Genomic DNA, 15,501 nt, shown 5'->3' with positions numbered 1-15,501 from the left:
TCACTTAGCTAAACGTGTGTAGGTTTTTGCACTGATTGTTTGCCGGGTGACCTTAATCAACATAACATGACAAAATAATACCTACATTAAAGACATATTAAGATAACACATGGCGCCTATGAATGTGTTACATATGCAAATTTCAGTTAATCTTAGTTTTTCGACGCGTGACCGGAGTTCAATAATGTGGAGCGACTGATAGGCCGCACGTTTCCATACATCACTGATTAACAATATTAATATGGATAATACGTGACTAACAGCATCCGTGGATAATACAGAGAAAAGGCTTATCAAATTGCGGTCCGTGGGTAATTCTAAGACACCATTCCGGATGGTTAATGATGAACGGTCTTCGTAGTAATTTATACGTGAGAACATGGCAACAGGTCACGTCCTTGATTTCAATAATTATTTATAAGATGTCATAAATAAAAGTCGGAACTAATAATATAAGTAAGTAGTGAAAATACAGTTGCCGGGTACAATTCGCAATTTTAATAAAGCGGGAAAAGAATTTAGAGTGTATTGTCACAGTTTTGCTATCTGCTATGCTCTGCTATCAACTATTTTACCGACACTTTGGGCGTCTCCTGCGTTACCAAAATTGTCTCTGGCGTTACCAAAAAATCGTACTTCCAACAAGATATTTCACGGTTTAATAGGTTGAACTTACGTAGGATGGCATGTATTCATGTACACCATCTATTAAATCACAGAAAAAACATGTTTACTTACAAAAATCTGCAATTGTTTGAAAAATGTCGCGGACAGATTAGTGTCGGTAAAAAAGTTGATTGGCCCATCTAACAGTTCCGAAACAACGTACTTGCTGTATACAGCCACGGCAAACCGTAACGTAACCGCAAGTCCGACATTAAAGGCACTTTCAAACTGTTAGATAGTTCAACTGTAGTATTGTCCTTTGTTAAATGCTCAAAATATATTTAGGAATCAAACGCATTATGAGAATTTACGAATAAATATAGGGAGAGTAGTAACATTTTAACAAAACACTCTGTAATGTCGAATAAGATATAAAATCGTGAAAATTTATTTATTGTTTTTATTTTTTTGTGTTAATTTTGCTGTATATGTGTCTTCTGTGTAAGTGAATAAATGACTTCTTTCTTTCTTTCTTTCTTCTTTAAAATACAAAAATAAGTTTTAACTTACTAATCAACACCAGCTCCAACCCGCGTTTCAAGAAAGCTCAAATTTTATGATAGACAAGTAATAGGCACAGATGCTGCAAAATTATCACGGAATATGATATTCGGCAACAGCAACAAAGCAGCAGCGTAACAAGTAATATTTTTGAGTAAACTAAACCTGTTAATCGCCTCTTCTATCCCTATCATCTTTTTTACCCGAATGGTAATCAACGGATACCAACTATAATGCCGACGCATACTTGAATAACCACAACACATTCTCTACCTACACCAGCACATTCTCTGGCATCAATTAATCATAAGTTCTTATCCTATAACTTCTTTCCGCCGGTAGTTTTCGCTAAAGATCCCTTTCCCTACAACGAGCATCTGGCTCATGTCGTTCCAGACCACTTTCTAGAGAAACAGAACTGGATACACCTGCATCCGTTGTGTAACGACAACGAACTCCACACTTCTCACACGCACATAACTTAATTAGGTTAGGATCAGGTTTTTTTGTTCGTGATAGTCGTATACGGGTCATTACTTATTAAAATTCGTGCAAGTCCCTTTTTTAGAGTTCTGTAGTCAACTAGGGACCCTTATAGTTTCGCCATGTCTGTCCGTCTGTCTGTCTGTCTGTTCGCGGCTATGCTCAGAGACCGTTAGTACTAGAAAGCTGTAATTTGGCATGAATATACATATCAGTCACGCCGACAGTGGTAAAATAAAAAACCTAAAAAAAAATTTTTTTTGGGTTCCTCCCATATACCTACGTAAAGGGGGTGATTTTCTCGACTAGCGCTATAGTGTTGGGTATCGTTGGATATACCTTTTAAAACCATTGCGGGGTTGCTAAGACAATTTTTCTATTCAGTATCTGTTTGCGAAATATTCATCATGATTGGTTATTTGGAGTCTTTTTGTATTATTTTTTAATTTCAACTCCAAATTTGTTACTTTAAGTGCTGCTGCTTAAGTAGCGTAGTAGAAAATAAAAAGAAACCGGAGATAAATGAATGCATAGGAGAAATTCGTGTCTGTACTCCTGTTCAGTGGTAGTGTATAGCAGGGATGTTATGGAGCTCTGTATCCGTAACCGAAGCTATTGTATATCCGAAATAATAAACTATCCGTTACCGTAACCGAATCTGATATAAAAATTTCAGATAGTTTCGGATAGGGGCGGAGTTTAAATGCGGCATGTTGTGACAGGTTTTGCCGAGCCGTCGGAATAGCCGCGCGCGTCTTCTGCATCTATTGTTTTTTTTTTGCTAAGTCGTAAATTACAACTCGTAACTATTACAGTCAGCGTCATATAGTGCGTAGCAGTCAAGATCACCAAATACTTGGAAACATCAAAATAGTCATTAACATTGACCCAATCAAAGCGATCAAATTGCTCAGGACATCCATCGTGTACAAATAAATCGGAGCACGCACATCACCACTGGTAGCGTAGCAGCCATAATGTCCAAAAGTATGGGACCCACTAGAAAACTGAGCTTTATTTAAAAGGACTAAGGTTTAATCTCGAGTTGAGTTAGGTAGCACGTAATAAGATTCGAGTTTTTGTTTTTGACAATCACCGAAAAGAGTACCAACTTGTCAGTGATCGTTCAGTCTCTTTCATTTGAATCCTGACGCCTTTTTTCACATTTTTATTTACATTGTCAGAATTTCGGATTAACGAATTTCCTTTTAAATATGGTTTGAATTGGCCAGTATAATTAATTACATTATAAAAGAGTTTTTATTTAATTAAAAAGGTAATGACATGTGCATTTTGCACCAAGAGACTGAACATTGAACAACGTTCACGTTGTATTAAAGATGACTAGCTAACTAGATCATTGGACCTTATACGGTATGTAATAAAGTCAATTTTTCTGTGGTGTCCCATACTTTTGAATACTTTGGCTGCTACGGTACTAATGTCGGCTTAAATGTAATAAAGTATTTGGCGACGTGCGTGCTCCAGTATATTTGTACACGATAGATGTCTCGAACAATTTGACCGCTTTGACTGAGTCACTGGTAATGACTATTTTGTATGTTTCCAAATATTTGGTGATCTTGACTGCTACGTAATATATGACGCTGACTGTACAATAAAATTAAAGTCAAATCATCTATATTCCTATTAGAAAGCAAACTCTTTATTGTACAAAAGAAAATAAATAAAAATACAATAAATAATTACAATATAATTTTGTAATTATCTATTGTATTTTTATTTAGTAGGTAGGAGTAGGTGTTTAAGCCTTAGTTAGTAGGTATAAGTAGGTTTAAGTTGATATTTGTAGTATTTTTTTATTGTATTTTTATTTATTCCTATTTGTATTTTACTTTTACACTTTCTTAAAAATCCAATATCTGTAACCGAAACTGAAACTATGGGATAATCCGTAATAATTTAACATCCGTAACCGTAACCGAAACCGGTATTATGTTTGACATATATCCGTATCTTTATCCAGATCCGAAATGTTATATCCATAACATCCCTGGTGTATAGGGGTATGGCACGCAGCACGGAATGCTGAGGACCTCGGTTCGATTCCCAGCGCTGGTCTCTTTTTCTAGTTTTTCTGTGCATCCATGTCTCAGTTTGCATTTTCGATGCGAAATATTCAGCTTTAAAGTGCAAATTTTCATTAAAATCGAGCGCCCCTCCGTTTGATGGAAAAAAATCAAAATGGTAGTGTAAATATGTTAAATTTACAAGGAAAATTATAGCAGCTAAGATTGCTTGAGAATTATTAGTAGTGTAAGAGTAAATAGCAGTCTAAGGTATAAAACATACCTGAACTTCTAAGATTTCGTACAGTCACGTCTAAAAATATGTATACAAAAACAAGGTTGCATAAATATGTAGTCATACATTGTATCAAAAATATTTATCTATTACTGACACCAAAAAATTGTATTCATTAAACTTTTTCAGTATTATGTAATCACAAAATGCTTCAGAAAGTTGCATACTTAAATAAATTCCATTTAAATGTATCCACCTCGTAGGCAAAAATAAGTATACATGAATGGGTTCCCATCAAATCCGTTGCGTAGTTTGAAAGATCTAAGCGTACAGACAAAAAAAGCGTCTTTGTTTTATACTATGGAGTGATGAATTGAAAGTAACTCTGTCTGTTCCGGTATCACGTCGAAACCGACTGGTTTCGACTGTCAAGGGGCTGAACATAGGGTACTTAGTTTTTATCTCCAAAAGCAACCCTTAAGGGGAGAAAATGGGGGATGAACTGAATGGAGTGAGCTGGATGAAATTTGGTATGGATATATTTAATTTTTTATACACCATCAAGATCACCAAATACTTGGAAACGTCCAGAGTGGTCATTAATATCGACTAAGCCAAAGCGATCATTGTTCGGGTCATCCACTGAGGACAGATCCACTGAAGCATCTATAATTTGCAACAACAAACCACTAACAATTAACAATATAATTAAAATAAAAACAAAAAAATGCTTAGTGCACCTTTCTGAGAATGACCCTAAACTGAAATACTCAATATTTACAAGTCAATTCAATCTAAGGACTGTCAAGTGCGTCATAGAATAATCGTGAGATAGACGTATGCAGTGACAAGTCCGCACTGTTTTCGTGAATTGTCAAATCAGTTAAATATACAACTTACGATTCTATGCCAGTCAGACAAGGTTTGTTGTTGCAGTCTGGATACATATTTATGAATCAAACGGCGTATACAAATATTTGCCAAATTGGTGTGGTTATATGTATATGGAACCCATTCATGTATACTTATTTTTGCCTACGAGGTGGATACATTTAAATGGAATTTATTTAAGTATGCAACTTTCTGAAGCATTTTGTGATTACATAATACTGAAACAGTTTAATGAATACAATTTTTTGGTGTCAGTAATAGATACATATTTATGATGAAAATGTGTGGCTACATATTTTTAATTTTTTTTTGTGTATACATACTTTTAGACGTGACTGTACACATTTCGTACACAATACGAGATTATACTTGATTTTTTCGTAATGGTTACGGAACCCTATCCTGGGCGTGTCCGACACGCTCTTGGCCGGTTTTTACTTAATATAAAGTAAAATTGATAGTATATTACCGAATCTTGCGAGTATGATTAAAGCGCGTTATTCCTGTGTCTTGTTTTAGCTAGTCTTTATAAAGATTTAAGACTAACTAAAAACTAAAATTTCCATTATAACAACCTATGGACTTATGTCACAGAATCTAATTTAACTAGGTACCAATTTAATAACTTTATTTTGTAGTTTATTACTTGCATGGTGTCTTGGGGCTCATTTTCATTATAAACAAAACAATGCATGATCCAACATTTGATACAGCGTCAAGATCGTGTGTGGTTTCAAATTACGACGGTCAGATAAGAATTAAACGTCTTTGGTTTAAAGTTTTTTTTTTAGACTAAATTTATACCGGATAACACCGGTAGCCGGTGCGCAGGAGTTGTCATTATTATCTGATCACCAAAACAAGAAAAACCAAATTTTGGGGTTTTTGGTTCCGGGAAACTATAAAAATAATTTAGAGATAATCGAATTCTATTCTATCTTTACGCCTAGCGAACTAACGAGGAAATGTTTGCAAAGCCAATTTACACAAAAACCACCTATCTACATTGACAGATGATGAATCTAAATAAATATTATTATAAGCCAGGAAAAATTGAGTTTCCATGTAAATTGAAAAGTTTACCGGTAATTCACATGATCGATCTAATATTCAGTATTTTTTTGAGATGACTAATGCGTTAGGTCAGTCTTGAACCTTTAGACGCATAACACCACAAACTCAAAACACCAACCTGACGTTTTGTGGTGTTTTGCAAATTTACTAATTACGCAAAATACCACAAATGTAAAACACTAACTGGGACTTGTAAAATGTTTGCAATCGAAGTGGTATATAACCCACATTCATATTCTTTTCCCGCAATAATTACGCGTTCAGTTACGTGGGTGCACACTCATCGGGGTTCAGCTGAAAACCAGCGCTGCAGCTCTGGTTACAGGGCTACGGCACATGCTGAGCTAAGTCCATTTGGCATCACACTACAGCACAGTGTCTCTTAATTTTTCTCTCTTCTCCTATTTATGTTTTTACTGTGTTTTTGTTGTGATGTAGTGTGTTTTTGTTGTCAATAAATGTTGTGAGTATGAGTTTGTGTTTGTTAACAAACAACAGCTGGTGTTTATGTAAAGAGGTTTTATTTTTCTAAGTACCTAGAATATAATAATATAGTAATATCGATTTAAGAAATAGCATGAATAAGCCTACGCTGACTAGAGCAGCAGAAAGCTGCTGCTGCTGCTTGCATGTCGGGATACATTGGTGCAGGTACCAAATACGAGAAGAGCAAAAGTGATGTGTGAATTTAACTTTTATATTCCTTAATAGAGTCTTGTGTCAAGGACACTTGGAAAATAATGCTTGGAAGGAGTTGGTGGATAACTAGCACATTTCCATGATTTCAATCAAGAACATGCTCAAGACATAGTTAACTTAATGAAACAAGTCCTTGAGCTAATAAATTTTGCGGTTTCATTCTTTCCTCAATAAGTCTTTTAATATATTGGAAAATACATAGTAAATATGTTGCACATTGCACCATATCTATTCATTTCACCAACATTGACTCAATCATCATCGATCAGGTGAGCGTTATGGTAGGTTGGTATTTCTCGTAATGTGACAGTTTGTATTTCGCGTATATGGTATTTAGCGTGAATGGTATTTTGCTTAATTTCATGTTGGCGTTATGCGTAGTGGGTATTTTGCGCAAATGGTATGATGCTAAAGTGGTTTTTTGCGTTAAGTCGGTATTTTGCGTTTGTGGTGTTATGCGTCGAAAGGGTCTTTAATCGATATACGTTTACAACTGCTTTATAGGTTAACACAGTTAGTTACAATTTTTGTTTAAAGCAACCTACGTACTTTGTATGCTTGAATACACTCTCTCAATGTTTAGAGATTTTGTGAAGAGAAAAAAAATAATTGAACTGCTAAGCACGCTAATATGCACGCCTTTCGGACGAAATCTTAATAAGAGTATAAAAAGAACCAGACAAATAACGATGTAATATTTTAATACTTGTTTTTTTTTTACGCCCGATGCAAAAAGAGGGGTGTTATAAGTTTGACTGCTATGTGTGTCTGTCTGTCTGTCTGTGGCACCGTAGCTTTTAAGCGGGTGGACCGATTTGAATGCGGATTTTTTATTATTATTTGAAATCAGGTTTTCTAGCGATGGTTCTTAGCATGTTTCATCAAAATCAGTTCAGCCGTTTTTGAGATATTGAACTTTGAAGTGACAAAGTCGGGGGTTTTCCAACTTTTTGTTGGTAAGTTTATTTATTATTGTGACCCCCACATGTAAACCACACACATACAGAATTATTATCTTAAAATTAAGCCTAGTAATTTCCTTGATAAAGAATAGCATTAGATATATATATGGAATAGCATATAGGCTACTTTTTATCCCGATATTCCCACGGGATCAGGATAAAATCAGGAAATTCCAACCGTTACATTAGAGAAAGTCCATAATCTTTGACGCGTCCCAACATTTAATTGAATGTGCAATGTCAAATCCTAGGGAAATTCTACGGTTTTTATTGCAAAATCCTGTAATTTCAATACAGAAACTAAAAAAGACTACGCATTTTTTTTTATCTAATCCGTGTGCTTGTGATTTTTCTGTTTTCAAATGACCACTCCATGGCTTGCCGTAACAGTATGCTGAGTGGGGTCCACTTTATACCTACTATTCGATGTTATTATTATTATTATTTTCTCTCCATCTAATGTATTTTTATGTGTATCGAATATGTGTAAATAAATGTTTCCCTCTCTCTCTCTCTCTCTCTCTCACTCAGTCTCGTCTCGATAATACCAAGAACTAAGGCAATGGACGGATACTTTATACTAAATATGCATAATACTAACGACCGCGATGGATGAACCTCTTGGTATTCTATCTGGGGTGCCCCGCGTAAATCCCGCCAGTTTACAGGCTTTTTTTTCATACCGCTTTACATAGTTCGGAGCCGAAGCGGGTCGAGCGAAATCCGCAATCTCTACAGTGCGACGACCTTGGTGTTTTACAAGCCGTTATGAATAAGCAATGGCAATGATAGGTGAGAAATTCTGGGGTATTTTCGAGTTTTTGCTTTATATAACAATTTTATTGTGATCATAGTAATTCTAAATCCTACTAATATATATTATAAATGCGAAAGTTTGTGAGTGAGTGAATGAGTTAGTATGTTTCTTATATAGCTAGATAGCTGGACATCTGGAATAAAATATAGGCTACTTTTTATCCCGATATTCCCACGGGATAGGGATAAAATCTCGAAACATTCATGAAATATGACATGATTGTTTTTAATGTAACGTCAATGACAACCACGAGTTAATTTTCGGGAATTCCCACGGGAATTTTTAAAATCCCGAGATTTTAATTCAGCTGCTGGATCTAATGATTTACGTGTGCGAAAGCCGCGGGTAAACACTAGTAATATACTATAAATGCAAAAGTTTGTGAGTGTGCGTGCGTGCGTGTTTGTTATTTGCGTGAAGGAGTCACGCTAAATCTGTTGAATGGATATACTGGTATATGGTCTTCTGGAATAACAAGGCTCCTTTTATCTCGATATTCTCACGGGATCGGGACGGGACTCTAACAAGAGTTAAATTTTAATAATTGTATTAGGTATATTTTCAGTGCGATGAACGTTATTTATTAAAGAAAGAAAGAAAGAAAGAAAGAAAGAAAAGTTTATTTTGGCTCCAAAAATGTACCACCTAAAACTAAGACTAGAACTAGCACTAAAACTATGTTACTAGGTGACACAGCAGGATACCAAAAAGGGTCTCCACTCAGCATGTGTTGCCGCACATTATGTGCAGTAACGCTGGTTTTCTGTGGAGCCCAAACGTTAAATAAACATGTATGCATGAGCCAGTTCCTTTGCCCTAGTCAGACGGAGAAAAAAAAAAATTAAAAAAAAAAAAGAAGAAATTAAGAAATTAAAACCATAGACAAAGGGAGAAGTGACGTGGCTCAGAAATTAGAAATTCTTCATTCCCATCAATTACATATTTTAAGTGTAGTTGTGTTTATTATTTTTGTTTATTAATAAAATCTTCCGAAGGTCTGAACAACCCCCAGTAAACAACATCTTTGTCAACAGCTCATTAGTTCCACTAAAACAGTTTTTCATTTATGGGCAATAAAAAACATATCGAATCTTAACTCAATTGTGGTTTTTACTGTATATTAATGTAAGACGTAGGTGCGGTATTGACAAAAACAAAAATGTTAATTGCATGCTGGTTTACGAGCATTAGGATTTTTAAAAAACATCGCGCTTGTAGGTACAATACAGCAGCCTATGAACAGTGTTTTTATTAGGGTTCTAGTTTACTTAGGCATGTGATGTATAATGTTTGCCTTTGTTCATACGGTAACCCTTTAAATAATATGTAGCACACATCACAATATTTATGACTTTACTCTGATTTAAAAAGGTCATATGAAAACCGTAATAATGAATTAACATCGGCTGACTGTTGCAATAAACCAAAAGAAGCGAATCTGGTTCGAGCAATCAAAGTTGACATACCAAAAGAATAATTTTGTCGAGCTTAAAATAACGGGTCCTTTTTAAAGGCATACCTCATCCAAAAGGGTATGTTAGCGGTACGTTAATTGTAATTGCATAATGAGGGTGAAGTATCACTTTAAACCTTTAAACGGACCAGATTTTACACGAATGTACCTACAAAAATTTTTTTTTGCTAGCCTAATTTGTTGTATTTTTTTTGTCTTCACGATTGTTTACATCATTATTAATTCGTGTAGATTTATGTGTGACACAGAGAGGGGTTTAATAAATGCCTGAAAAATTACGAAAAACCTATTCTCAGCCACTTCAATGAAGTTTTATAAATGAACTTCAATTCGTTTGCCAATGCAAGAGTAAATCAAACGAAATATAAACCCCATAAAATAATATTTTTTCCAAATATCTGGGGCCATTAATTCCATTTGCACTATATATATTTTTTACTTTTAGCACATCGACCTAACCTTGAGCCAATCTTCCAAACTTCTACTTCAACAGAAAAAAATATATATAACGTCTCATTTCACAATTTTAATTAAAAAGTTACTCATCACAGAGCATGTTAAGTAAGGCCCAAGCCCGCGAGCAAGGGTGCTAACAAGCGCGCTAAAGACTGGCGAAAATCAGAGCGAGGTCCAGAATTGCAAAACTGCATGAGAAAATGTTAAAAAGCACCTAACAATAGAATTCAATGTATCATAGAGCGAACACGGAGCCTTAATTGGGTTCTAGGATGAGGAATCAATTATTCAATTAAACGTGAGATTATTGACGTACCTCAGCCGAGATTCATTCAGATAAGGAATCCTTCACTGACCTGTAACAAGATAAATGCATTTGTTAATAGTTTATTCACAAAATAAAGTGGAAAGGGACTGTCATTAGCCTCATATTCAAGGAGACGAATGTCTGGTAACACGTATACATTCAACCTATTTGATTCCTGGGCCACCGTGGAGCTTTACCATACATAGCAAATCATTTTATTTGTCTATAGCAAAGTTTTTCGAATGACTTAAATGGGCGTTTTCAAAAAAAAAAGTTTAATATTTTGGAAAAAAATATGGATTGTCCTGCTCAGAATCAAGAACACAATCGATTCCGATAGTTTAAAAAAATGTCCCAAATAAAATGACAGTTTTGCGACGTTTTTTTCATACACTCAGAATGTGACAAAACTGATTTATAAATAAATTTTTGTATAAAAAAATGGGCACATTTCGTTAAACGATCGGAATCGATTGTGCTCTTGATTCTGAGTAGGAAAAACTATATTTTTACTTTTTTTTTTAAAAGGCCCAAATAATTAATAATAATGATGTCAATCAAGGTGATTCATAGGAATCAAATTGGTGGTTAACTGTATAGTAGAGGCCGAATACTTTTCAGGTCGCATATTTGTGTACAAAGGTGCTGCACTATACTTTAAACAAAAGTGAAATAAAGCTTTGCTACGCAGTGCGAGCACTATTTGAGTTCTACACAAAAAAAAACATTAACAAATATGTGCAATATGGAACTTTGGAGGAAACCCTTCTTAACGAAAACTGACTGCATTCAACTCAATGTGGGTCTCGTGTAGGTATATGAAGGTAGCGTTAGTGCTCCTATCAATGGACATATGACAGCATCGGTTGAGCTTACCTGTATATCTTTATTTAACAATTTCGAGACTCAATTGAAGCAAAATAGACATCGCAGAATTAAACTATATTGTCCCGGATAACTCACGCCTTAAATCGAGTTTAGCTCAACATGGTTCAGGCTAATCCGTAGCCCTCCTTCTTAGGAGCAACGCGACTCAGCGGCTGCTGCAACCTGCACTGCACCACACACACACACACACACACACACACACACACACACACAGAGAGAGAGACACACACTGCGCGCACACTGCGTAATATGAGTGAGTCTCACGGTAGTTTCATGTTCGAAATCGCAGAATTAGATTGAAACCTACAGAAAACTTATATTTAGGTACAATGTACTTATAATCATACATTAGCGTAAACATAAAACAATTTATTGACGACCGGATGGCTAAGTGGTTAGAGAACCAGACTACGAAGTTTGAGGTCCTGGGTTCGAATCCCGGCCGGGGCAGATATTTGTGTAAATAACACGAATGTTTGTTCTCGGGTCTTGGATGTTTAATATGTATTTAAGTATGTATTTATCTATATAAATATGTTTATCCGTTGCCTAGTATCCATAGTACAAGCTTTGCTTAGTTTGGGACTAGGTCAATTGGTGTCAAATGTCCCATAATGATATTTATTTATAAGCTACGAAATTATCGCTATGAATCGTTCAGTTGACAATGTTTTATATATATATTGTAATTAATGACTCAATAACTAAAGTAAAACTTTGTGAAAACCTCAAGTACCCAGTAAAGCTATGATAAATAACCAGCAATCACCCACACCCTACTCGGATCATCGTCAACGTCGACGTCGAAGTACGTAATAACAATGACGACGTTAAGGATTAATATGGTAGCCAGAGAGCTGAGGCAGAACCAAAAATAAAACTCATTAATACTGGGATACTAGAATTACAGGATTGAGTCATAAGTGTTTTGGCAAAGCGTTGTTAATAATACCAAGAAATCTAAAGCAATACAATACAGCACTCACGCCAATAAATAATGCCACTGTATACAAAAGAGACGATTTTCTGAGAGACGACATAAAATGTTATTTAAGATGATATAAACAGGTGAAGGAAAGCTATTCGTAGCAATATGACGCAGTATTCGCTTGAATGGAGGCATAAAATTAGATGAGCCCAGTTTCAATGAAGTTTTAAATATACGACAGAACATTTTATTCTTTGAATAATAATTTCGCATCAAACACAAATTGTGCGAAATCTAACGCGTCTCCTAGACCAATACTATAAACGGATCTAGATAATGATAGCAAGTTCCCACAAATAGAATAAAGGTGATATTTCTGTGATATTTTAATATTTAACCTATTGCGACTTGTCACCTATTTAGTTATTTATCGGACCAGTTTCTCAGTTTTGCGTCAAAATATCGGAATTTAAAGAATTCAACACACCTCGTGTGGGCAAAAACTTATTTGCCAGATAAGAAAAAAACAACGAATCCGTTTTAAAATTAATAGAGCATCCTTGTAAATGAGCTGGCGTCACGGAATATATAATAGTTGACGCGAATGTAAATGATTATAAACAATTAAGATTGAATATTGATAAGTTATCCATAGTGCACAAGGAATGTTAAAATCTGTTTCTTTTTTTCTGATGTGCCACAAGTCTATGGGCGGTGGTGATTACTAAACATCAGATGACCCAAGTGCTCGCTTTCCTTCCTTGTCATGTTTAATATAAAAAAGTATCTGACCATACGTAACAATCGAATAACTAAGTTAGATTACTTAACAGCGGAAGCACCGGAAACAATCGAAGGCATAGATACTAAAGAAAAAAACAAAACTGCATCGATGACTAACAATAAAAAATAAGTGAGACAAACGTGAAATCGATTCTATTTACCGATAATATCTCACCAATTATCCACGTGCGGAAGATAATGTCGACGATAAAGCAATGCACCAAAAAGCCATGAATATTCGATTACATAATTTAAGTGGACAGACTGAGAGCGCCGGCGCCTCGCCGGATATTGAGGTCTCACCTCCAATTGATATTTATAGATACATACCATACAACCGTAACTTTTCATAAACTTTTAGGTACAACAATTAAAAACAAGACGATTTTGAAGACGTACCAGTGGTAACACACTTGTTTTACAGAGTAGTTTAAGTTGATCCCGATCAGATTTACCGAATCATCTGTATAGCTCAAGAGTCAAGATATAAAAGTTCGTCTGATAAAAGAGATGGTTTTTTAGGTCTAACCAAATCAAACATCTCTGCAACTGGCTAAAACAAACAAACGTTTACCCGTCATACTTGTGCAAATAAAATATTTTTTCGATAAGGTCATGATTCAAGACAACACCGATGCTATTCAATTCAATTGACATCGCATCGAATATCTGGAAAAATAAGTACGTCATCTTGTCCGCATTCAGAACAAACGAGTAAAACATAAAGAACTCGTGCACGTATGTTTTGTAAATTCCGATGTTGGTGATTAATAAAAGTTCGTTTCGCCTTGCAATGTGCGTTCTTTGGTTATTTTAGTGGATGCGTGAGAAGAAAAAGGAGCACAGACACTGAAAGTGGTAAATTGTAAAGTTATGGTGCGGTCAGACGGTCGCCGAGCAAGCGCCTCGCTGTCGCGGAATGCCGACACCGTACGACCACCGAAACTCAATTCGAAGAAAAATATAACAAACGACCGCGGAAAACAACCCATTCGTGGCGCCATTTAAGGACGTCTTCTATTTTATTTATTTTTTCAAGAATAGATGGCTAAAGGTCAGCAAAAGCGCTAGGTCGCTAAGGAAACAACAGGAAATACTTAATTCTGTATGCAGATTATGCACATTGTTATGATTTTTGTGGGTGTTATAAGTTTTAGACGACCAGATGGCCTAGTGGTTAGAGAACCTGAATACGAAGCTTGAGGTCCCGGGTTCGATTCCCGTGTCGGGGCAGATATTTGTATGAAAAATACGAATGTTTGTTCTCGGGTCTTGGGTGTTTACTATGTATTTAAGTATGTATCTATCTATATAATTATATTTATCCGTTGCTTAGTACCCATAACACAAGCTTTGCTAAGCTTACTTTGGGACTAGGTCAATTGGTGTGAATTGTCCCGTAATATTTATTATTATTTATTTATAGAAACTTGTCCAATTGATGTCATATTAATGTAAGAAGGCAGTAGGTATATGGATTCACCTGCATATTATTTTTTCTTTTTCCGAAGAACATCATAGGTTAACAGATATAAAAGAATGATAGGTGGAATAGATAAAATAATGTAAGTACATTAAAACTAACCTTTGACACCGGATAAGTCAGGCAATAAGTCTGGTACCTGACAAATGACAATAAGGTACATCAGATAGTTAAAAAACATTCGTTGGCTATGATGCTTATAATTTTCAAATCCTTAGTGCATCACGGTATGTTACAAAAAATCCATACCTACTGACCGTACCCAAACCCAAGTTTTGATGAGGCTTCAATCGAGATGGAAAGCTGAAAATTTTCAGAGGTTACCTTTGAGATCAAGAAAAATAATAAATAGGTAATAGGTTAGAGAACCTGACTACGAAGCTTGAGGTCCCGGGTTCGTTTCGCGGCCGGGGCAGATATTTGTATGAATAATACAATACATTTATTATCTATATTTTGTATGTATTTATCTATATAAGTATGTTTATCCGTTGCCTAGTATCCATAGTACAAGCTTTGCTTAGTTTGGGACTAGGTCAATTGGTGTCAAATGTCCCAGGATGGCCAGGATATTTATTATTATTATTCACGCTATCGAAGCGAGGGCGCTGCGAGCATCAGGCGAGAGTGTAAATGAGGTAGAAAAGAGCATTACATTGAGGCAAAATGAGCACTTTTTCTTGGCACAAAATTGTCACTTTCGACAAAGGGTAAGGCAGTGATCGCGTACAAAATGTCAATACTTCTGCATTTCTCTATCACGTCGTTATGTATACAAACAACGATATTATCAAACATTTACTTTAGTAGGTACGCAACACACA

General features: G+C 35.5%; 1 protein-coding gene across 1 annotated transcript in view; it reads right to left on the bottom strand.

Moving 5' to 3' along the window:
• Naa15-16 (N-alpha-acetyltransferase 15/16) overlaps positions 1-15,501 on the bottom strand; it is a 96,592-nt gene that overhangs the window by 52,358 nt on the left and 28,733 nt on the right. The gene's annotated exons all lie outside the window — the stretch shown is intronic.

This window comes from Choristoneura fumiferana, chromosome 15 (assembly GCF_025370935.1).
Source record: "Choristoneura fumiferana chromosome 15, NRCan_CFum_1, whole genome shotgun sequence".
NCBI classification, from domain to species: Eukaryota; Metazoa; Arthropoda; class Insecta; order Lepidoptera; family Tortricidae; genus Choristoneura; species Choristoneura fumiferana.
This window is presented reverse-complemented; position numbering and strand designations above follow the sequence as displayed.